Below are 23,400 nucleotides of genomic sequence, written 5' to 3'. Positions count from 1 at the left end.
TAGCACACAGGACTCCTTTGTAACAATTTTGAATATGTAAATAAACCACTTCAAGCAAATTAAATGAATGAAACACTATAGTATGCAGGAACACTTACCTGTGCAAAATATTTATATTTCTGTGATTAAGGAGCTGCCTGGCATAGAAAACCTTGGTTTAGGAGTAGCTTTCCAAAGAATTAAGTCACATTTTCCACCTCACCAACAGTAGAAAACTTTGTTTGATAACATGATGTTATTCCTCTCTCAACTACAGTACTTTTAGATCCAATATTTCTAGATTTTACACAAACTTCAATTATTATCTCTCTAACTGCTTTTTGGCTTCTGCTTTCATACTCTTGTTGGTTGTTCTTGTTTTTTTTCGGAACATATACCGTGCTGCTACTGCCGTTTCGATAGTGTTTCCATGTGATTCACTATATAAATAATCCAGTTACACAATATGGAGTTATATTCTTCACAATATATTATCCACCCTGTACTGTGGAGCATACTGAGATTCATTCACATGATCCTTGAAAATAACCCTTGAAATACAGATAGAAAAATGTACATATTGAAGATTCTTTCAATTTTGAAAAATATTGTGTTGTATTGCACATTACCTCCTAAGTGTGCTTTATTCTAAGGATCAAATATAAGACAGCTAGATATATAGGTTAATTTACACTTCTGTTCAACAAAGAAGAGTGGTGTGATTATAAGGATAGGGTATCAGAGTTCATTGGGATTTTTTTTTTTTTACTGTTTTTCAAAATTGTTTCCTTGTGACTAAAATATAAGTATATACAACCCATGAATGGTATCAATTCCTTAATGGGTCACATTTTGGTGATGTTGACAGCAGCTACTGCGGCAGCCTTTCTATTGATGTGACATAGAAAAAGTTACTGCTGAGGGCAAAAATTTGCTGTAGGAGTCAAATGCCGCTGATTAAGCTCAGCGCTGCCACTAAGTTACCTAGTCACCGTCCATAAATAAGGGGTTAGTGGTGCAGAATGCGGAAGGTTAGTTCTAGAAAACAAAGGCCACATCAATTTTAATTACTAGAACCCAGGTACAGACAGTCCCCGGGTTACGTACAAGATAGGTTCTGTAGGGTTGTTCTTAAGTTGAATTTATATGTAAGTCGGCAATGTATACTTTGTAATTGTAACCCCAGTAAAAAATGTTTTGCTCTCTGTGACAATTGGATTTTAAAAGTGTTGGGTTGTCATAAGAACCAGGATTAACAATAAAGCTTAATTACAGACACCTTTGATAACTGTTACAGGGGATCACTGTGGCCTAGGACCAAAGTACAGTAAATTACCAATATCCAGTGGGCCGTTTGTAACTAGGGGTCATATGTAAGTTGAGTGTTCTTAAGTAGGGGACCGCCTGTAACCCTTTAAATGAAAATGTGAAAACTTTGTCTAATACAATTCTGAAATGTAAACCTCTTCCATGTAAAAATAATCTATAGTGGGCTATATTGTGGTTATTGTCCAGGCTTTTTAAAAATATGACCTAACTGTCAAACATGAAACATTTTAGATTTGTTGTTCCTTGTCTGTAAACAGTTGGTATCTACTTGTATGATGAATAAATTATGGTTATAAATTTTTCAGATACCAATCAAGGAGGCGATTATATACTCTTTCCATTGATATTAGATGTCTTATTCAATGGGAAGAAGAAAAGAAGGTATCACCCCTATGCTGGTATTTTTATAGATACCTTTCAAAGCAATCATTCTTTAATCCCTGTCAATACTGTAAGGTATTCTATAAGCTTTGCACATATGAAAGCTGCAATTTTTCTTGGAATAACAGTTTAGCCACAACTGCATAAAGGCTGTGACTCCACAGAAATGTTCATGCCATATGTCAAAATTCTCAATTGAATTGGGGTTCAAATAGCATTGACTGCTCTAACAAATATAACAAAAATGGTCTCTATGTTTGTGAAAACAGTCTTGCTGGAAATAACTCAGGTTGCAGTTTCCTGGTAGATTGCAGTATGTTTTCCCTGAGGATTTCTAAGCTTTTTCTGAGAACTATTTATGGTAATATATATAATGGATATATAAATACTAAAAACACACTTGGTTTCTAAATCAATCATTCTCATTTCATTCTGTTGTGGCGGACGGGAATTTATATAAATTCATTGGTAGTTGTGGGAAGGTAAATGATGAAAATTGGGTAATAAAAAAGCATATATAGACAATATTGTCTGAAGAAAATTTTTCATTCCTGATTTTTCCTGATTTCATTGTGGCGCAGACTGGGGGTGAATCATTTTGTTAATTAAGTGAAAGGATTTTTTTATATTTATGTTTTTGCCATATTTTTCATACTACAAGTTTTAAATAGAAAACATCTTGCTAAAAAGTGCAGTAGCAGAGTGCATGTGCTATGCCCCATGAGCCAGCACATAGGATGCTAGATGGCCATGCCCAAAACAAGGATGGGTCATGCTCTATCTTTTGGGGTGTGGCCAAATCAGACTCAGTGAGACAGAATTGATTACAAAGGCAAACATGATCTGGCCTCAAATAATGCAGCCAGATCATGGCACAGCACACAGTAGTGTTCATTTAGCTTTCCAGTTTGAACAGGTTCTGAGGATCCAGCATTGTCAGACCCTCCTGAACACTGTCCTGGAGATTGGGTGAAATGGTGACAAAGCATTTCACTGGACCTCCTAGAATGATCATTAGTATTTTTGCAAGACCTAGAGTGATGTCTGTAGTATATGATTGTTCACATGCTTCCTGCATCAATGCAAGATCCTTTAATAATTTCAAGCTGCCAGGAAAGTTCTACAGAAGCCAGTAACGAAGTTTACACTAGGACTGGGCATGAAGAAGAGCTGTGTGCAAGAGAGAACATGTATGTAGCAGTGTTTAGAGTGTTATTGAGAGTGAATGTATTTAGCAGCCATGAGTGAGTTAATAAAGCAAGAAGCATGTGAGTAAATGGTTGTAAAAAAGATACTTACTATCACAGGTGCTCCCGTGAACCCTGTCTTGGATCGCAGGCGCACCCATGTTCCTCCGGGTGCCATACCGCGGACTCACTTGCCCCGGCTCCGGTCCCCCAGCAGAATGCTGTGCACAGCTCAATGGTGCACTGGCTGAACATTCTCCTAATTATCCGGCACCTCCCTTCCTGCCTTGCCGGATCTTTTTGTGCCTACCCCATTGTGAAAGCTCCCCTACGATATTCCTGCATTCTTGTATATTCCTGCGTTCCTATGTGTTCCTGTGTATTCCTGTGTACCCTGCGTTCCTGCTCCTGAGTTCCCGTCTCCTGCGTTCCTGTGTGCCTGTGTTGCCATTCCCATCTGCCTGGACCTCCCGTTGTTGACCCCGGTTTGGACTTGACCTTGCATCTCTGCTGCCTGTCCTGACCCTGTGCCTGGACCTGACTACAAGACTGTCTCCTGCTAAGGCTCCTCGACCTCGGCTGCCACCACGGGCTAGTCGCGCCTGTGGAACAACCTGGTGGTATCCTGCCGCAGCAAGATCATCACGCTTTATGATGGGCTCTGGTGAAGACCAGGTGCCACTTAGACTCCGGTCCCAGGTGTCGGCTAGTACCATCTCCCGCGGTGGTCCAAAGGCTCCACTGTCCCTGAATCCTGACACTTACTGTGCTTGTGTGTGACCAACAGGTAATTTTTTATTGGTGTCAAATATATTTTTCCTTTTCTCTGGATGACTAAATATGGTGTGTGTTTTATAGTAAGGTGCATCTTATAGTACTCCAATATGGTTATTTTACAATCCAGTTCTTTACTAGACACTAAGGGGGACATCGGTTTTCTGGCAGAGTGGCTTTGGTGATGCCTCCAAAGCACTTGTGCTTCATTTACATAAAGCTGTGTAAATTATGGATGTTTGTGCCATACCATACCATCTTCCTTCTTCTTTTTCAATAGGTGCTACTTGTTGTGCAAATCTGTATATTTAGTGTACCGTATAGCTTACACCATTTCAATATGTGAATTTTATTAAACTTAAATTAAAATTTTTCATAGCCAAATTAAATTGCATGTACCAATTTGTTTTGTCCAGCAAGAGACATATTTTATATAAAAAATGATTAATGAAAGGGAATTACTGTGTCAGAATTCCTTTGCAGATTGATATATGAAATGTAGACACATGTACAACTATATTCTTTTTGCATCAAATCTGAAACCGAACATATGGGAATGCTGGAATCTGCAATGATCAGAATGCACGTGATGTCCCTACCATAAATACTTTACTAGACAGTATTGATATTTGCCCACTGTGCCATAAGTAACAGCTTTTTTATGATTCTGAATCCCAGGAAATTGCACTATATTAAACTAAACTGAATATGATCTTGCACATATAAACAGTCTTTCTTTGTTCGCTTTTAGATTGGTGATTTAAAAACTTTTCACATGCTCCATTATGAATCTCTGTTCGTGTAATATTTTTTCTTTAGAAAACCAGCAGTTCAATATTTCAGGGCAGGTTTCCCTCTACTGGGAGTAATAATAGCATTGGTTTGTATAAAAATACAGATATATCTATTCTGCTACAAAGCACACATGTACTGTAATGAGCAAATAAAGGCGCTGACAACTTAAATATCTGCACTCTAGTGTGTTTGTCTAAGCCATATAATAAAATATAATGGTATCACCATATTTAATATGTTTCAAAGCCCTGGTAAGGTTCTTGCAAGTCCTTATTTGAACTCTGATACATAGGGAAATATGAGAGGAGGAAAAAACGGAAACATTATGCAAGTTTCCATTAAGGGGTTGCTTACTATTAGGATCTGTATCACACATCTCATACATAGATTTCACAATTGTACACTTTTTGTCACCTGTAAAATCACAATCTTTTCATTGTAATGTAGTGAGGGTAGTACATGGACTAAAGATAAAAAAAATATAATAGTCTTATTCTTATCGTAGCTTGATATGATTATTTTGTATTTTTCATTTGTAAAATTAAATTTGACTTTCTATAGCCTTTGTTACAGAACAATATTTCTTAGAGTAGAAGGCTCTAAACTACATTTTTATACCATATGACCAGTGAGTTGTATAAGACAGTTATACAATATACAATTAGACTTCTTTAGTGCCCTGCTGTACTGCTTTTTTTCTGAGATTGTGCAAAGAGATTGTATGAAATGATAATGGGGCAGATTTACTTACCCGGTCCATTCGCGATGCAGCGGCCCATTCTCTGCGGTGGATTCGGGTCCAGCCGGGATTCACTAAGGCAGTTCCTCCGACGTCCACCGGGTGGCGCTGCTGCACTGAAGAGCATCGGAACTCACTGAAGTTCACTGAGCCATCGTGGGCGAAGGTAAGCGCGTGCCGAGCGACACTATTTTTTAAATGCGGCGTTTTTTCCGAATCCATCATGTTTTTTTAAGGCCACGCCCCCCCGATTTCCGTCGCGTGCATGCCGGCGCCGATGCGACACAATCCGATTGCGTGCGCCGAAATCCCGGAGCAATACAGGGAAAATCAGTACAAAATGGAAAAATTTGGTTAACCCGTCGCAAAAACGCGAATCGGGCCCTTAGTAAATGACCCCCAATATGTCCATATGCATAAGCCCTTACTCTGGGTCACTTAACATTTACCAGATCATGATCATTTTGATTGGTAAGCTACGATATTGCACCTATATCCTTCGGCATACATGCAGTCTCGGGGTTGCTTAGAAGTAAAATCGTAGTAAACGTTAACATGACTTTCTGCATTGAAGAGCTATTGAAAGCGTAAAGTTAAGAATTTATCCTACAGTGTTATTAATGCATCATAAGTCAAAGTTTGCTTCATGTGCAATGCAGTGATTGATTACCATGGGAAGAAAACATTACTGGTGTAAACCTTTCTCTTAATGTTTCCACAATCAACATTTGGAACAGCTTGGATCACCTTAACAGAAATGTCTGCTATGAGTAGAAACCAATTAAATGCAGCAATTATCTATATTATATCCACAACTGGTTGCTGTGTAGACGATTAAAGCTCATTTTCTTATTAGTAATATACAGTTGGCTTATCAGCAAATTGAGTGATTGAGAATGCTATTATTAGCAGCTGAAATGCGCTTATTCTAACTTGATTGAGGTGTATCAATCAGAATTAGGTTTTTCAACTTCTCAAGTGAGTTTAATTTTTATCGTTAAGAATTTAGAAACATGGGACTAGGAGAACATGTAGTGAGTTGGATAACAGACAAGCTGCCTACGGCCTGTTCACATTGGAAAATGACTTTGTACAAATAATCAGCGATGTAGGTGCACCAAAGGGGGCAGTTTTGTTTCCTCTTTTGTTTACCTTCAAAATATAATGTGGCTGCAATGGACCTAAGATTTTTTTAACCTCACCGGAGCCAGGCCCATAAACAATATTGTATTTTAACAAATAATATGGCATGTGTCTTCCCCAGGGCAGAGCCATTGTGGGAAATTTAATAATTACATTTTTGTTCATCAAAGGTGTTTTCCCCCTGGGGCCCACACCTATCTATGCTGACCTCCTTCCTGCAGCCGGGCCGAGGAGATACATGCCCAGCACCCTCTCCATTCCACTGTATGGCAGCGTCAAGCCTATAATTTCAGATATTGTCATCGCTCCCATAGAGTTGAATGGAGGATTGCTGTGCATGTCAGGCACACTCTATGCTCAGCCTAGCTCAGGAAGGAGGTCAAAGGTAGTATCCTTGTCTATCCTGTGGATATGTCATAGCATGGATAAGAAACAACTTAACTGTCCCATATTCTGTGTTTTACAACCTTCCATTTACATCTAGCTTTCCCTTGAACCTATACTGCCATAGTACAAACTATATTATAAGGTGCTATGTTTCTCGAAATATTTAAGGGATAAATGTAATGTTGTAAATTTTGATGCATAACAGAAATAATGGAAACTATGAGATTCTATATACAGGTGGTCCCCTACCTAAGAACACCCGACTTACAGATGACCCCTAGTTACAAACGTACCTCTGGATTTTGTTAATTTACTGTACTTTAGCCTTAGGCTACAATAAACAGCTCTAACAGTTATCACAGGTGTCTGTAATTAAGCTTTATTGTTAATCCTGGTTCTTATGACAATCCAACATTTTTAAAATCCAATTGTCACAGAGAGCAAAAAAATTAGTATAATATACAATTCCGACTTACATACAAATTCAACTTAAGAACAAACCTACAGAACCTATCTTGTATGTAACCCAGGGACTGGGTTAATAATAAAAGTCATTGCTGTTTCTGACCTGTATCCTTATTACTTTATTTGAGATGTTTAGTAGCATAAAGCTCACGCTGCTCTATTTTTAATCTCTATTCTAATCTCTAGTTCTTGTATCCTGTATACATAAATACAATGTGGAGCTTAGAAATATAATTTCCTTTAATTCATCTATCACATTGAGCTGCTTTTGACAGGCTGTGAATAGTAGGATACAAGTTGTATACACCCATGACAGGAAATGCAGAGTATCTGATTAAGCTGACTAAGAAAAAGTGTGAACACTCTGCTTGCATCTCTTGTTACAGCCATTCACTTCAAGTTCATGTGATAGTAAACAAGATAAAAACACATTTACTGTACAGTCTACCTGATAGCTCATACTGTACAAGTGATCCACCTATTTTCTTATCCGATCTTCACACTTTGCTATACTAGCGTCATATTTCTAAATATGTGCAATTAATTTAAATATTTGTGCTGAAATGATTGATTCCTCATATTGATTCCTCAAGCCAAATACTAATAAAAAAAAATACTGGCATCTTTATATGCTTTAGTACAATAACGTGCCGAAGAACTGTACAGGTTTCTATTAGTTTTTTTCTGTTGAATACCAGCCAATGCCGCAAGTAGACTTTAGATTTTTTTTTTATTATTTATGCTTCTTTATACCGGTTGCCATAATATGTATATTGCATTCTAGAAATATAATAATACCAAAATATTTTAAAATATAATAATAAATACCGTATACCAGGTTTAGTTTTGAAGCTTTGTAAGCAGGCCAAAGATTTAGGCCTGAAACATCCTACCTGTTCTATTATAGTTGCTTGGCTAAGTGTGCGCCGGTTCCATTTTCTGTCTTACATAATGCTTAGCTTCCAAGAAACTGTCAATACTAATACAAACACAAGTCAATACTGGCAGTAAGAGTTTTACAGAAGCTGTGCCAACCTAACAAATGTCAGAGTTAGTTCTCTGCTGTGTGATTCTAAGATACATAACATAAGAATAATCAAGCTAAATGCCTTTTCTGCTTCAATATTCATTTTATAACTTGATCGTTTGAAATGGATAGGGAAATGAATTTAACCTCAATTTTATGTTCTCCAAAGACCATCATATATTTCTTCTGTATTGTGAATACTGCTTTAGCAACATTTGATTGAATTTGATACTTTCCAATATCATTCCCTTACAAATTAATTTTAAAAACTTAATTTTTTTAAATGGCTGAATAAATTGAGAAATACAGCCAGAAAAATGACTAGGTTTTCAAAACAACTCAATTTATGCAATAAGCTTTATTGAGTGGCCATCCAGGGGTTTTTATTGGAAATTATAGAATGTTGAATCAGTTGTACCAAATTGTATTGTATTAATACTGTATTAATAATGTCTGTGATATAGTACCATAGGTCAGCGTGCAGCGTGGCCAATGTATCATGTCTTGTATGCAAACTTTTTTGACATAAAAGGCATTAAAAAGGTGAGTGGGGAATGGCCACCCTAGTCCTGGTGTATATTTTCATTTCAATCAGTAAATTGTGTATGTTGTGCACCAAGTGATCATTAAGCATGGCACACAAAGCTACGCAGTGTATTTATGGCTCATCAGTTTGAGTTTGTTCTGACTTTAGTATAATCTGCTACATTTGGGAACAGTGGAGTCATTTCTTAAGTTTTGTTTCAAATTCACATGCTTTGTGGACTTTTGTTTTCCCATTCAGAACTGTCTACTATAAACAAAACTATATTGTGAGTATTGATCTCTAATGCCAATAATGTATGAAAAGCACAACAAAAATTGTCTGCAACATAACGGATCAGTTGGACCTTTTGATTGTATCCCTTTAATTGGTCAGCTATGCACTTATTCCTGCTTCTGTATTAGAAGGATTTCAGACATCCTTGGAATGCGTTTTGCTCCACACAGAGATAATTGATAGTTTCATCATTAAAACGTCAGAAAAGGAAATATTATTTATGCATGTAAATAGCTCTTCAAATGTTCTTTTGAGTCTGCTTTTATTTACAGCAGCAGTGGGCTCTTTAGGCACATTATGGTTAATCAATAAAAATCTCATCAACATTTAGTGTAGTACTACGATGCATATTTTATACTAACATGTGTTTTATGACTCAGACCTTTAGCCAATATTCAGACAGCCTATTTGTGGGGGTAGAAATTAGCAATCCGTTGAGATATCAGATTATTATTGTTGAGCACAATAATGTCTAATAATAACCAATGTCTCATGCTGTCATATTTTATCTAAAAGGTATACTTACAATTTTGTTTTAAAACTCCTATAAGTTGAAAAAGTACTGTTTTGTATGTAGGTCAAATGCACATCTACATATTTCAATGGTAATAGACTTCAAATCAATCAATAAATAAATAAATAATACAAGCTCTGAAATTGGGTTCAGGATCTGGGTGCAGGTTCTAGAATAAGGTATAGGGAACAGACTCATATACAGGTATGGGGTTCTGGAACAGGCAGGACAAAAGGCTCATGATATCGGATCAGGGTAGGGTCACGGGTTTGAGTATCAGACAACATACAAGGTTCAGGGTTCCAGATCAGGTTGGGGTTCAGGCAAGATACAATGTTTTGGGTTCTGGATCAGGCAGGATACAAGGTTTGGGTTCTGCATCAGTTTGAGGTCTAGTGTTTTAGATCTGGCAGGAAACAGGTTTCTGGATCAGGTACAAGTAATAGTTCACCTTAGGGCTGAGGTCAGGTACAGGTTACTGTTCAGACTTTGGTTCAGGGTACCAACTCAGGCTAGATACACACTTAATTACAGGTTCTAGTTCAGACTTGGGTTCAAGAAACTGGCTCAGGCTGGAAGTACACAGGGTTACAAATCTGCTAGGATAAGGAGTACCGCAGGTCGTAGAAGTACCGAATCAGGCTGAGGTACACTGAGTCAGGTCATAGAAGAAACAATAACCAGTCCTGAATTACACCACTAGTAGCTTATTGGCTATGACCTACATTTATTAACTGCTAACTGACACCAACTGCAACAACTCACGTTTACAGGGATCAGATACTGCAACGTAGCTTTCAATCAGCTCCCAGCAAGGCAGCCCTAGGTGTGCTCACAAGCTACAGTATGAGTCCATTCAGAGGATATTGACACCTCCTAGACTAAATTCTATACCACTACATGCTCTTCTGCTTCTTCAGGAGTAAAACTTTATTTTTGAGACCATATTTTTATTAATAAAAATGTTATTTCAATAGATACAGTTTATAAAGTGTGTAATGGTGCTAAAATAAATGAATATTATGATGGTTTGCGATATGAATGATGCGGGATGTCTCACAGCAAATAAAAAGGAGGCACAAAAAGTTCAATTTTGGAGATTTATCAAAATTGTCTGTGAGCAAAATTGTTCTAGTTGCTCGTGGAAACCAATCAGCATTAATTTTAATACCTGCTGTGGGAAAATGAAAGCTTAACTCTGATGGGTTGCCATGAGCGACTGGAACAATTTTTCTCTCTGACGCTTCTATCTATTAAGTGTTGTAAAACATCTTAAATGTCATGTATGATCTACTTAACCCCTTCACACTCTGTGGTGTACATGTACGGTGCGGGGGTGTATGAAGAGGGCTCACGGGCTGAGCCCTCTTCATACAGAGGTACGGTTTGCTACATATGGCAGCAAAGACCCATCGCTATCACCCGCAGTTAGTGCTTGTGTTTGGGTGCCGCCATCTTGAATCTGATCGTCACTCCCCCAAACATCATCGGTGAGCGTCGATTGTTTGCCATGACTTCTTTGGGTTTTGTTCAGACCCAAGGCTGTCGGTTTCTGCAGTTTCGTTACAATGAGCCAGTGTCTCATTGCCATGTATTCTGTGCAGAATTGCCATATATTGCAATACAGTAATATTGCAGTATGTGGTAGGAACAATCAGACTATCTAGGTTTAATGTACCCTAGAGGGTCTAAAAAATAATAAAAAAAGTTTCAAAAATAATTTAAAAATGTAAAAAAACCCTAAAAGTTAAAATCACCCACCTTTCCCTAGAACTGATATAAAATGTAATAAACAATACAAATCACAGACACAATTGGTATCCCCTCATCTGAAAATGGCTGATCTTTCAAAATATAAAAACGGTTATGGATCACATAATGGAAAATAGTGCCCAAATGTCCAAAATGCGACTTTTACACCTTTTTATATCACATAAAATATTGAATAAAAACCTCAAAATGATAGCAATGAAAATGCCTCATTTTGCAAAAAATGACACATCACACAGCTCCGTGCACCAAAGTATAAAAAAGTTATTAGCGTCAAAGGATGGCAATTGTTTTTCTTTTTTGTACACATTCGTTTAATTTTTGAAAATGTATTAAAACGCAATAAAACCTACATCAATTTGGTATCAACACGATCATACAGAACCAAAGATTAAAGTAGAGGTGTTATTTGGAGCACACAGTAAAAGTCGTAAAAACTGAGCCCACAAGAACGTGACACTTTTTTTTCCAATTTTTCCACATTTGGAATTTTTTTCCAGCTTCCCAGTACACAGCATGGAATAATAAATAATGCCACAGAGAAGTAAAATTTGTTACACACAAAATAATCCCTCATACATCTCTGTACACGAAAAAATGAAAAAGTTATGGATTTTTGAAGGTGTAGAGTGAGAAATGAGCGACAAAACCTTGCGTCCTTAGGGGTTAAATACAATTTGTTACCCCTCTTGACATGCTGTTAATGTCATTGAGTTTAATGACGCTCTAGGTGTTCAGACCCAGTTATTCTCATATCGTATAAATGAAGCAACAGGAAATATACAACCTTTTTTCTCACTACAGTGAAATGAACCTGTCATGAGGATGGTCATTTTAACATGGGGGCATAGCCTCTGGCATGTTGATTTCAAAAATGCCTTTGTAGTACATCTGAGTAATTTTAGTGATTTTAATAGTTTCTTTAGCATTAACTTACCCCTGCCAGCAGTCCACCTTCAGTTCAAATGAGAATTGGTTGTGGCAGTGAGCTGATTTAAGCAGATGGAGGAAGAATGGGAAAGGTTTATGGAGGGGGGGGGGCAGCAATGAGTGAGGATGAGGGGAGGAAAATAGAATAGAAGTTGACTTTTGCTATATGTACTGCCCCTTCCCATGGAACTCTCCACACACTGCTGGCAGGGAGCCATGTAATCTTAAAGAAATTATTAAAAAGCACTGGAACTATTCAAATGCCCCACAAAGTTATATTTTAAATCAAAATGCCACTACTGGAGGCTACTGAAATCTGTCATCATGTAAAAATGAGCTTCCTGATGAAGGTTCCCTTTAGATACCCTCTGGGTGTTCAGACACAGTTATTCTCTTATTCACTTCTTTTATAGGATTAAATGAAGCAACGGAATAACCACAAACCCTTTCTCTCACTGTGGTTAAAATCCTGCAACAGCATTATTAGACAATTTAAATTTAGCTAATGTGGAACTTTACTATTTCAATTTTGAATCCAGCAAATGCAAAAAGTTGACATAATTGGACTCTCTTACCACTCACTCAGTTGCTGGCACAGCCAAGTAGCATCGGATCCATGCCTAGTTCATCTAAACGAATGTGAGAATGTCCACATTGACTGTGAACTGGTGGATCCTCTAGTCAGTGATGGTGCTGCTCAGAATTGATATAGAGTGGCAATCCCAGCCTAATGTCCATATGAGCCAGTGCAATCAAAAGTATATGAACCAACCAAAATGCACCAAGAGGCTCTTCAAAATCAATAGAAAATGTAAATCATCATCCTTATTTAAAGACAGACAAAAAAAAAAAGTAATATACATTGAGTACACATGGGGACCAAGGTATAGGTCAACCATTAAATACCGACTGTTCAATTACTTGGTAATGATTGTAACTCTCTGTATGTATGTATGCCTAGAAAAAGAAACATATGAAAAAATACAACAGATATATTATCCAGCCCAAGATTACTAAAAAGTAATGGACCTGCAGGTGTGATGGTCTATCAGCACATCATATTACATAGGGATAAATGCCAAATCCATAAAGAACACCGTGATATACCAGATACCACAAACATACCCATCGAGGGCAATGCAAGAGAACCATTATAGTCACGACATAGTCTAAGTAACCACTGCCTGAAATGGATATCCAGTGTAAAATTAGTAAGTCCTATATATCTCTCCTAGCAGACTGGCATACAGGCAGGAGGATAAACATGAACAAAGTTGGAGGGACCTGACTTCCCTTAAGGTGCTGAACATGCTCTCAAACAGCACACTTGCTGCAGGGCAGGACAGCACCAGGCATACAGGGCAAGATCTAGCTACGTGGCCAATTTTTCCACCTGTATATTGAACAGAGCGGACCCATCCTTCATCATTAGGAGGCATGCAGACCGATAACATTTCACTTTGTAAGTTACAGTCTACCTCCTACTATGCGCTGTACCCATTTGTGGCGAATGTTAAGGAAAATTGTACAAGGCCTTCCACATTGTGGCAATGCTGGTGCATCTTTTGGCGACTTCCCCATTGGCAACTGGCCCCATTCTATAGCAGCATATGAGTAGCAACATTTCAGAGTGCCCTAAAAAGGGCAACTATTTAAGATTTCCACCTCTCCCTTATGATAGAAGCCTCCTCTCTTTACCTTAATGCCCTAAAAAGTGGCAATCGTTCATTATTTAAGCCCCTGCTTGTCTGACTGACCCTATCTCAATCGGCAGCCCCTCATTAGCTCTCTCTTCTCTGAAATGGTGCTGGGACATATGACCCTGTCTCTTATGCATCAGAGTCACAGGTCCCTCCTAGCCAATCACAGCTATGCTAAATGTCGTCATTGTGGTTGCTAAGGAACTGAAAGCTTGTCGATTGGTTGCTAATTCAGTTGAAAGAAGTGAAAAAGATTATCATTGTAGCTTCTCCCCAGATTCCCATTGAATAACAGACAGGCAATGATAATCAAGCCCTCTCTATACCTACTCAATCCTCCTGCAGTTCCAGGCACTTTAAAATAGCAGTAAACGTGACATGTGCTGGGTAAAGATGCCTTGTATCCTGTGTGGGGACCATGTGCAATTAAAATTAAAATTGGGCATTTTTTCTTTTTTTGTGGATGTTTTGTTCCAATATTGAAGAAACTGTAGTGTGAAACAAGAAGCTTTTAGTCTCCAGTCACAAGGCTAAAGGAGGAAATGAAGCACTGGGGAAAGTTAGTTGTATGTCAGAGCTAAACACTACACTCCGAAAGTCAGAAAATCTTTTCTCACTAGTGTTTCCACCTATCTTGTCAGTTTTGTTTGCTTCACTTCATTTTTTTAAATTATATCTCCTGTCTCAATGACATGTTTCATAGAAAAAGCTATGACAGTGACTTATAAACATTTTCTACGCTTTTTGTACCCTTTTTAAATTTGGGACACTGTTTAAGTAAGTTAGTTGAGCAGGAAATGATTGCAGTTTATTGAGTTTACTGCAAAAGATAGTAGACTATTTCTGCTATCTACATGATCAATATGGTTAACAATAATATGAGTTACAACACAATGCAGTTTAATTTGTCTGGGCAGGGGAGCTCATTATAGCCCATCAATAGTCTTATGATCTGAATATGATTACCACATTGTCGATTTATCTCCCGTTACTTTATTCTGTGTGCCTCAATGCTTTGAATTCTATGACATAACTTTATTAGAGCCTTATAAAGTTAAGAGGGTATCACCCTATTCATAATAATAATCTTTATTTATATAGCGCTATCATATGTGCTTTACAAATCATAGGGGACATATACAAATAAAACATTACAAACAGTTATATGGAACGACAGGAGTGAGGGCCCTGCTCGCAAGAGCTTATAGTCTATGGCCTGAGGCTGTCTAATTTAAATGTATTCATTACAGTTTGCAATTTGAACCTTATAATGAATAGTATCATAGTATCACAGTTTATACGGTTGAAAAAACACAGTCAACATAATGGTCAGACGGATGCAATTAAATTTCATGGTATCACCAAAATTCCACATAACCCCCGAGGTGGTAACTTGGACTAAAGCGTTCTCCAATGTGAAGGTAGAAGGATTTTCCGTCTTCAAACAGTGACCCCTGGTGGTTTAAATGAGTCCTTAAGTTATGCCCCTTTCTGGATTGATAATAACCTCAGGTATTGGTTATATGTCTGAGTTTTGAGTTTTTACTTGTATTTTATCTATCTGTTTATGAGATCACACTTTGCCTCTTACTGCCCAATAATTTCCCTCTTACTTCCGGTCCCGTGCTGATGATGTGACGGACAGCTGCCATATCTGGCACATGTGCAGGATTGTGGCGTGCACACCGAATACAGCATGGTGGCTCAGCGAGTAGCACTTCTGCCTTGCAGCGCTAAACATCTGCAAATTTTGTTTGTATGTACTCTCCGTGTTTGCGTGGGTTTCCTCTGGTTTCCTCCCACACTCCAGAGCATATTGGTAGGTTGTTTAGGACAGGGACCAATTTGTCATGCTTTGTGCAGTGCTGCGTAATTTGAAGGCGCTATATAAATACAGAATTATTATTATTATTATTATTATTATTAATACAGCTAGCAGCAGGAATCTGTCGCTGTATCTAGACAGATAGGACCACTGTCAACTGTCTGCCATGTAAGGTATTGCCTTCATACAGTAACATATGAGGCAGCTGACCCGTTCTCTTATAGACATGCAGCAACAATATCCTAGCCCCTGATGAATCCGCTTTCAATGTGGAAGAAACGCACTTGGAAAAGGGCAAATTTTCCTGAATTGTAGGGCGAGGTGTCTTAGTATAAGCTGTGGACTGTCCTTGTTAGGACAGGATTCTTTGGGGACTGCAAAGGCAAGTGTATATGGAGAGGGTCTTATTAGTATTGCTTGATACTACCCTTCTGGGACTACCATTGATTGGATGGACGGCTCAATAGATGGTCATGGACTCCAGGCTCTATCCCTGCTGCGTACCAACCATCCCCAAGCATCACTGAATGGGTGTATTCGCTCCTGTCTATATTTGTATTTTGATTTTGCCTATATATATGTTATATATGTTACCCTACACTCCAAGAGCTTTGATGCTGTTGCAAATACTGTGTGGACCATTGTGGCAGTTCAAGGTTGCTATCTATTGTGTTTGTTATGTGGGTACCCATTGGTGCTTTAATTTCAGACAATTTTTAGTAAAAGTTAAGTTTTATTTTTCTTCCACCTATGCTGATCTAATGTCACAGTTTGGTGAGGTACAGGGCTATAGTGTGGAGGTTTTTCTTATCTTTAACCCTGCAATATTTGTGTTCTAGGCCCGCTTGCTTACTTGATTAAAGGATACCTTACACACAATTTTATTTGTTATGCTTTACCTACTGCCTAAATAAAAAACAAAGCAATGTTCCAAATACAGGCAGTCCCCGGGTTACATACAAGATAGGGTCTGTAGGTTTGTTCTTAAGTTGAGTTTGTATGTAAGTCAGAACTGTATATTTTATCATTGTAATCCCAGCCAGAACTTTTTTGGTCTCTGTGACAAATGCATTTTAAAAATGTTGGGTTGTCATAAGAATCAGGAATAACAATAAAGCTTCATTACAGACACATTTGATAACTGTTACAGCTGATCATTGTAGCCTAGGACTAAAGTACAATAAATTACCAATATCCAGAGTTCCGTTTGTAACAAGGGGTCGTATGTAAGTCGAGTGTTCTTAAATAGGGGACTGCCTGTAGTTCTTATTCAGAACGGACAACGATTTTGCTCTCTTAGCTTCACCCACTTGTTGTTTTACAATTAGCAGAGTAGAGTAAGGAAGTTATACCTGGTTACCCTTAGGGGTTGTTTGAAAAAGGAGGAAGTATTCCCACAATAAAGCTCTGATATATTACATGTGAGTAAGTGAAGGCAGCAAAATCTTGGTGACCTTACATCCAGCATATGTAACATCTAGTATATACTGTTAGGAGGGAAATGCACACAAGATAAGAGTCTGAAAACAGAAGCTTGTTAGGACTGGAAAAATTTGAAATTGCATTTTGAAATTGGTAAAAAAAAGATAAAAAAATTCTAACCTTCCCCTTAAAATGTACCAATGTCATTTCGAAATCTACATTAAGTATGTTTGTATAAAACTTTATCAAACCGAGCAATAAAGGCTATTCCAATAATTGCAATTAAACATGCAATAGCTAGACAGCTCTGAAGGAAAAAGGCCATGGTTCAAACCGTAAAGTTTATCCTGGAAATGATGATTCATTTGAGTTTTGCCAAGCTTACATTTTCTACTGTGTAAATTTACTGCTCAGTTCTTTAAAGTTTTCATAGCTATTGCTATTTTTATCTAACATACCTGTAACATTTTAGTGAAGAGTCATTTCATCGAGCTGCAGGCATATTTAGATATATTGTTGAAATCCTGCAAAATACCACAAAAGTAATTCAATACTCCCTATGTGGCTAAATGTATCCAGATAACATAATCATCAAATACATATGTAACTATTTTAAGTTTGGGTTCGTTATATGTATGCTAGTAATAAGCACATTGCTATGGAAACTAAAAGTATGTAACATCATTCTACATATAGATTAAATATAATAGTGAAGTTGCTATGGAATCAGGCTGATGAGATGTAGAGACATTGATGCATGATATGTTATATAAAAGAAGTTATTAGAGCTATCACAGGTACATTACCTACTTTTTCTGAGAATTTTCCTCAAAGGGTAATTAAATGTATTTTCTCATTACAGTAAATCTAAGTAGCCACAATTCTATGTGGCTTAGTGCACTTTCCATCCAAAGTCAATGGATGGAATCTTGAAACCCCTTGGGGTCTTGGGCAGGGGATACAAAAAAAAAGAAATTGTACTTACCTTGGCTTCAGTTTTCAGGGATGCTTTAGGAAGTGCCAGTAGTCATGGGACCCACTTTGGCCAATCAGTGGCCTTCTGGACAACACTGGTGACATTATATTTAGGAAAACTTCTTTATTTTACAAATAAAATACATTTATTTAACATGTTTTACCTCTCAAATCAAAAACTGCTCCTCAAAACAGAAATCATGACACTGATAACCTCTTTATAGAATCTTCCAATAAATCCAATTTTCAACTTTAGGGTTCACCATAATTACTGTCTAAACAGAAGTTTCTTTCTTTTCTCCAGATCTTTTATGTAAACATGTCAATTACCACTTGTTCCACAGAGATTGAATTACATGAAATTGCATTACTACATTATGCTTCTATTTTCTCTGAGAAAACATGTTGTTGAACACTGACCTGCTTTTGAACCTGTAGATTCCTCCGAACTGCTACATATTCATCAATAAGGTTAGAGGAGGATATATTCCAGTGACGGATATTAAACTATACAGTTACATGAGTGTGATGAAAAGAAGCTATGTGATCTCTAATGCTTTGTGTTAATTCTGTGTGAGCTGACAATTATATCAGATTATCTTATTAGCAAATGTGTCTTTGTTTGCTCATTAACAAGTGACCACACTACGGCCTAGAAGAGGCAAACTCCAAATGGCTTAGGTTTCAGAGAGCTCAGTAGCAGCAATGACAAATACATCATCACCCACCACAGGAAAGTCTGTTTAGCTTTTCTCCTTCAGCTCTGGTCATCAAATTATTTCTAACATGACAGGTGATGTTGTGTGTCAGCTGGAACAGACATAGCGTGCCACAAACTCCAAGTATCTGTCACTTCTCCCTCAGGAAATGTAAGTTGGATCATTTTTCTTTTCCTGGAAAACATTCAGCAAGTAAAAAGTCCCGTTAATACTTGTAAATACAGAGGTTTGTTTTAACATTTTTTAATCTTAATTGGCAACGTTAAGAGACTTAAAGGGGTTGTCTGTGTGTTAAAAATATATATAGGTGTCCTGGGGGGCTGTGAAAAAAACCCCAAAACTTATACTTACCTCCTCTGGTGCACCCATTGTGAGGCGCTGCTGCATGTTGATGATGTGTGTTGTTTACAGAGGAAGGCACCCTCTGATCCGACAACTTCCACCTGCCTCACATGTCCACCCCGTCCACTGCCGCAGCACCTAGTACACATTGAAACTGGTGCTGTATCAGGCGTGGCAGTAGTGGATGGGTGGGCATGTAAGCTGGACTGAAGAATGCAAGCTTCTGTAAACAAATAGGGGCATAGCACCACCGAATGGTGCTCCGGACAATGGGAGCACCGGAGAAGATTAGTGTAAGGGCTTTTTTTCACTGTTCCCCCCAGGCCACCTATATGAGGCACCCTTGGAACCTTCAACTTCTGCCTGCCTGGCATGTCCACAGCATCCACTGCTGCTGCCCCTGATATGTTTTGAAAACTGTTCGACAGGTGGGTGTGCAAAGTGGACTGGATCAAGGCTCTGTAAACAAACAGGGACATTGCACCGCCGGGCAGTGCGCAGGACACCGAGAGAGTAGGATTTTTCACAGTCCCCCAAAGCCACTTATATGCCCAGACAAGCACTTAAAGTTTCACCCAAAATATGGTTAGTAATTTAGATCAATGAACTTGTTGGTTCCTACATTCATTATAAACTTGGCACCAAGTTGAATCTGAACGTTTTCTGATTCACTTTGGACTAACCTCCAAACCGAGGTTAGACTGAACTGCTACTAGCTAATTTCCTTCAGTCATCCAAGAGCTTAGAGAGGGTGGACAGGCAAGAAAAAGGGAAAAAAAATATGTAAAAAATTAACCATACGAAATATTTCAAAATGTAATATAAACGCTGTTTTTTAGGGGAATAGATCATGTTATATAACTGGAGCAACAGCAGTTTGGACTGAATAGATTCTGACCCAAAACGGAACTTCTCAATAATTCAACAAAGTTTATGTTAATCAAATCTTGGATGATTCACTCCTCTTTATTACCAATCAAAACATAATGTAAAACTTGAGTTTGTGCATAATAGTCTTAAAATAGGCCCACACTTTCCTCAATGTTATAAAAATTATAAACTTTTGGAAAGCTGTTTCACTACTGATCTGAGGACCATGGTCATAGGTCCCATAGTGGGTGGTCCAGGATCTCTCAACCAACCAAAGGCCCCAGGCCACAGCTTTTACTGGGAGAAATCAAATACAGTCCCAAGAGATAGAGATCATATCATATGTCACTGTTCCAGGCAATTAAGTCAATTATGATTCAGTCTAGATTCAGACTAATAGAATCTGACAGCTAATTCTACAAACCAATATTTTTTGTTAGATTTGCTCATCTTTAATTAAGAATAAGAAACCTAAAGTTACAGAATGTTTCTTTCACAGGGCAAAACATTTTTTCACAATTCAGTGTCTGTAGTTAGCTATCATCACTTGGACTTGCCACAAAAACACTTCAGATTAACTTCTGGACCCCAAGGGCTATTCCATCTAATCTGCCTGAATTCAGGTGACTGTACTATTCCCTAAATCAAACATAGATCAGAGTAGGACCTGATCTAACTTAAAGGGGTTGTCCGAGACTAACTAAAAAAACTAGGTGGCCGGAGGGTGGGCTGTATAAAATAAGAACTAGCACTTACCTTATCAGGTGCTCTCTGTGTAAACAAACAGGACCACAGAAGCTCCACTCTTGCAGCTTCCGCCCGGGCACACCCATGCGTCACCATATGCCTAATACAGCGCTGGAAATTATGTCAGGCAGGTGGAAGTTGTAAGAGCGGAGTTTTATTGCTCCTGTAAACAGAAGGGGGCAGGGCACCAAAGAGAGCGCATTGTTGGACCGCTGGACGAGGTAAGTACTAGTTATTTTTTTATATGCAGCCCATCCCTGCCACCTGGTTTTTTTAGTTAGTCTCAGACAACCCCTCATAAAGCAGATATGTAAACAATTTACTAAGTTCCTTTTATTTAGAATCTATTACATTTTTGCTACTTTTTTATATTATTTTTATTTTATTTTCTATTCACTTTGTTAAATTACATATCGGGCTGAACATTTATTTTATTTACATAAATAATATATAATCTAATATATAAAGCTGGTTGTATGTATGTATGTCCGCTAAAAGAATCTGCACCGTTGTGTTAACAATCACCAAATTTTACAGCTGCTCGGTTACTCAGGGAACTCCATAGACTTGAGCCAAAATTTCACCCTGCACTTTGCAAAATACACTTATTAACCGCCATATATGGGAGCCATTGGGGAACATTTACTTACCCGTCCGAGGAGGTCACCCAAAGTGCATTGTTCTGACAATAATGCACTGTACCACAATTCCCAAAGATCGGGCACCCAATATCCTGCATGTGTCGCTTCCCCGCTCAGGTCCGTCGGCGTTCACCTTCTTCTTCCTGGTGTATGTAACTGCTTGATCTTGTGACATAATTTAAAAGTTAAATCCCACACTCAGTCAGAATCAGTCGGATCCAACGGCCCACCCCCCGATTTCTGTTGCATGAAAGACAGCACTGCCACACCACAATCCGATCGCGTGCGACACAATCCCCAGTTAAATACCTGGCCCAGCTGTGCATATTTCATCTTTTAGAAGGAATGAAAAGCCTCAGGATTGATAGCCAAAAGCAGGAGTTAATACAGTACACAGAGGACATGCAAATATCTAATTTACAGGTCATTTCTGTTTTGGATCCACTCCTGTTTGTTTTTGGCTTTAGCAATACTGATGATGGATTATTGACCGGTTGAAAGCGGACACTGACGGATGAAATGAAGGGCAAAATGATCAGTGACGTCAATGCAAAATTACTGCTGACACCCTCTCCACTACATGTATCCGCATTTAACAGAACAGGTTCTGTATGGAATCATCTGATGTCAGTATAAAAAATGCACTCTTTGATATTGTAGTGGGATTTTGGCCCTCAGCTCAGTCCTTTCGAGCAGGCACAGACATTACCTTGTGAGCCTGCGTTCCTGCTTCACTTATTTGGGGAAGTTGGCCTCTGTAAGTGCCCATGAAATTGAAGAGTGAAGCGATTATAAGAGCAACGGCTGTCATGTGCATGTCATACTAAGCATTTGAAAACCAAACCATGCTCCCTATGCATATTTGAGCATGGCACAATGTTCTTCATCACCCTTCCGGCTCTCTGCAGCCAGGACATACTTGTTTTTTAATGTGATTTGTGAGGATTCAAGTCGAATCAAATTTTTTCAAAAAATTTGGCCAATTGGGTTGAGCCAAATTTCAACAAATTCACCCACCTCTAGTCGTGGGCTGTTGCACTCAACTATGTGGCTATGGGCGGACCACTGCACCTTGGCCCTTTTGTTCTGCAGCCTGCATGTGGCTTCTTGGCCACCAAATCTTTCTCCAAAGTATCACTTTCAGGTCTGGGACTTTATGATCAATCCTTGCTTCTTCTACCACCAAGCCCTTTGCACTGGCATTTTTATGACACATGTATTGCTGCCTTCTATCCATTGAGAAGAGCACTTCTATGATCTATGTATTACTGCACACTATTCACTGAGAAGAGCACTTTTAGGATCCATGTATTACAACATGGTATCCCCAATGAAGAGCACTTCTATGATCCGCATATTATTGTGTGCTATTAACTTTGAAGAGCACTTCTGTGATCCATTTATTACTGCGGGCCATTCACTTTAACCCCTTCCCGACATTTGACGTAAAAGTACTGCATCGCGGGAGCTGCGTTCCCACAAAATGCAGTACTATTACGTCATGCGGCTGTCAGTTATATATTATAGCCGACACCTGCCTCTAACACCCGCAATCGGAGATTCCTCCAATCACGGGTGTTAAATCCTGACATGCCGCGGTCAGCGCAAGGGACATTTGAGGAGAATCGGACCCCCCGTGACGCTTACCGGGGGGGTCCGCTGCTCTGATCGCAGCCCCGGGTCTGCCAGTGTCTGGGGCTGCGCGATCTTCCTCTGTGAGCCTGGTCCGTGCCTTATATGTCCAAATTGCCAAAAAAACAAAGATTGTATAGCCAATAAAATGTGACAATGTATAATCTGCTCTGAATGGCGCAGCTTCACTTCGATGCCCTGGCGTGTGCCCATACAGCAGGTTACCACCACATATGGGGTATTGTTATACGCGGGAGGGATTGGGTATCAAATTTTCTGGAGCGTTT

The 23,400-nt window shown here is 38.6% G+C and overlaps 1 protein-coding gene across 4 annotated transcripts in view; it reads left to right on the top strand.

Annotated features, from left to right (window-relative positions):
• The window catches only part of COL19A1 (collagen type XIX alpha 1 chain), a 553,058-nt gene that overhangs the window by 74,431 nt on the left and 455,227 nt on the right, over positions 1-23,400 (top strand). The gene's annotated exons all lie outside the window — the stretch shown is intronic.

The sequence above is a fragment of the Engystomops pustulosus genome, chromosome 3, assembly GCF_040894005.1.
Source record: "Engystomops pustulosus chromosome 3, aEngPut4.maternal, whole genome shotgun sequence".
NCBI lineage: Eukaryota > Metazoa > Chordata > Amphibia > Anura > Leptodactylidae > Engystomops > Engystomops pustulosus.
The sequence above is the reverse complement of the archived record's forward strand: the minus strand, read 5'-3'. Positions and strand labels throughout refer to the sequence as shown.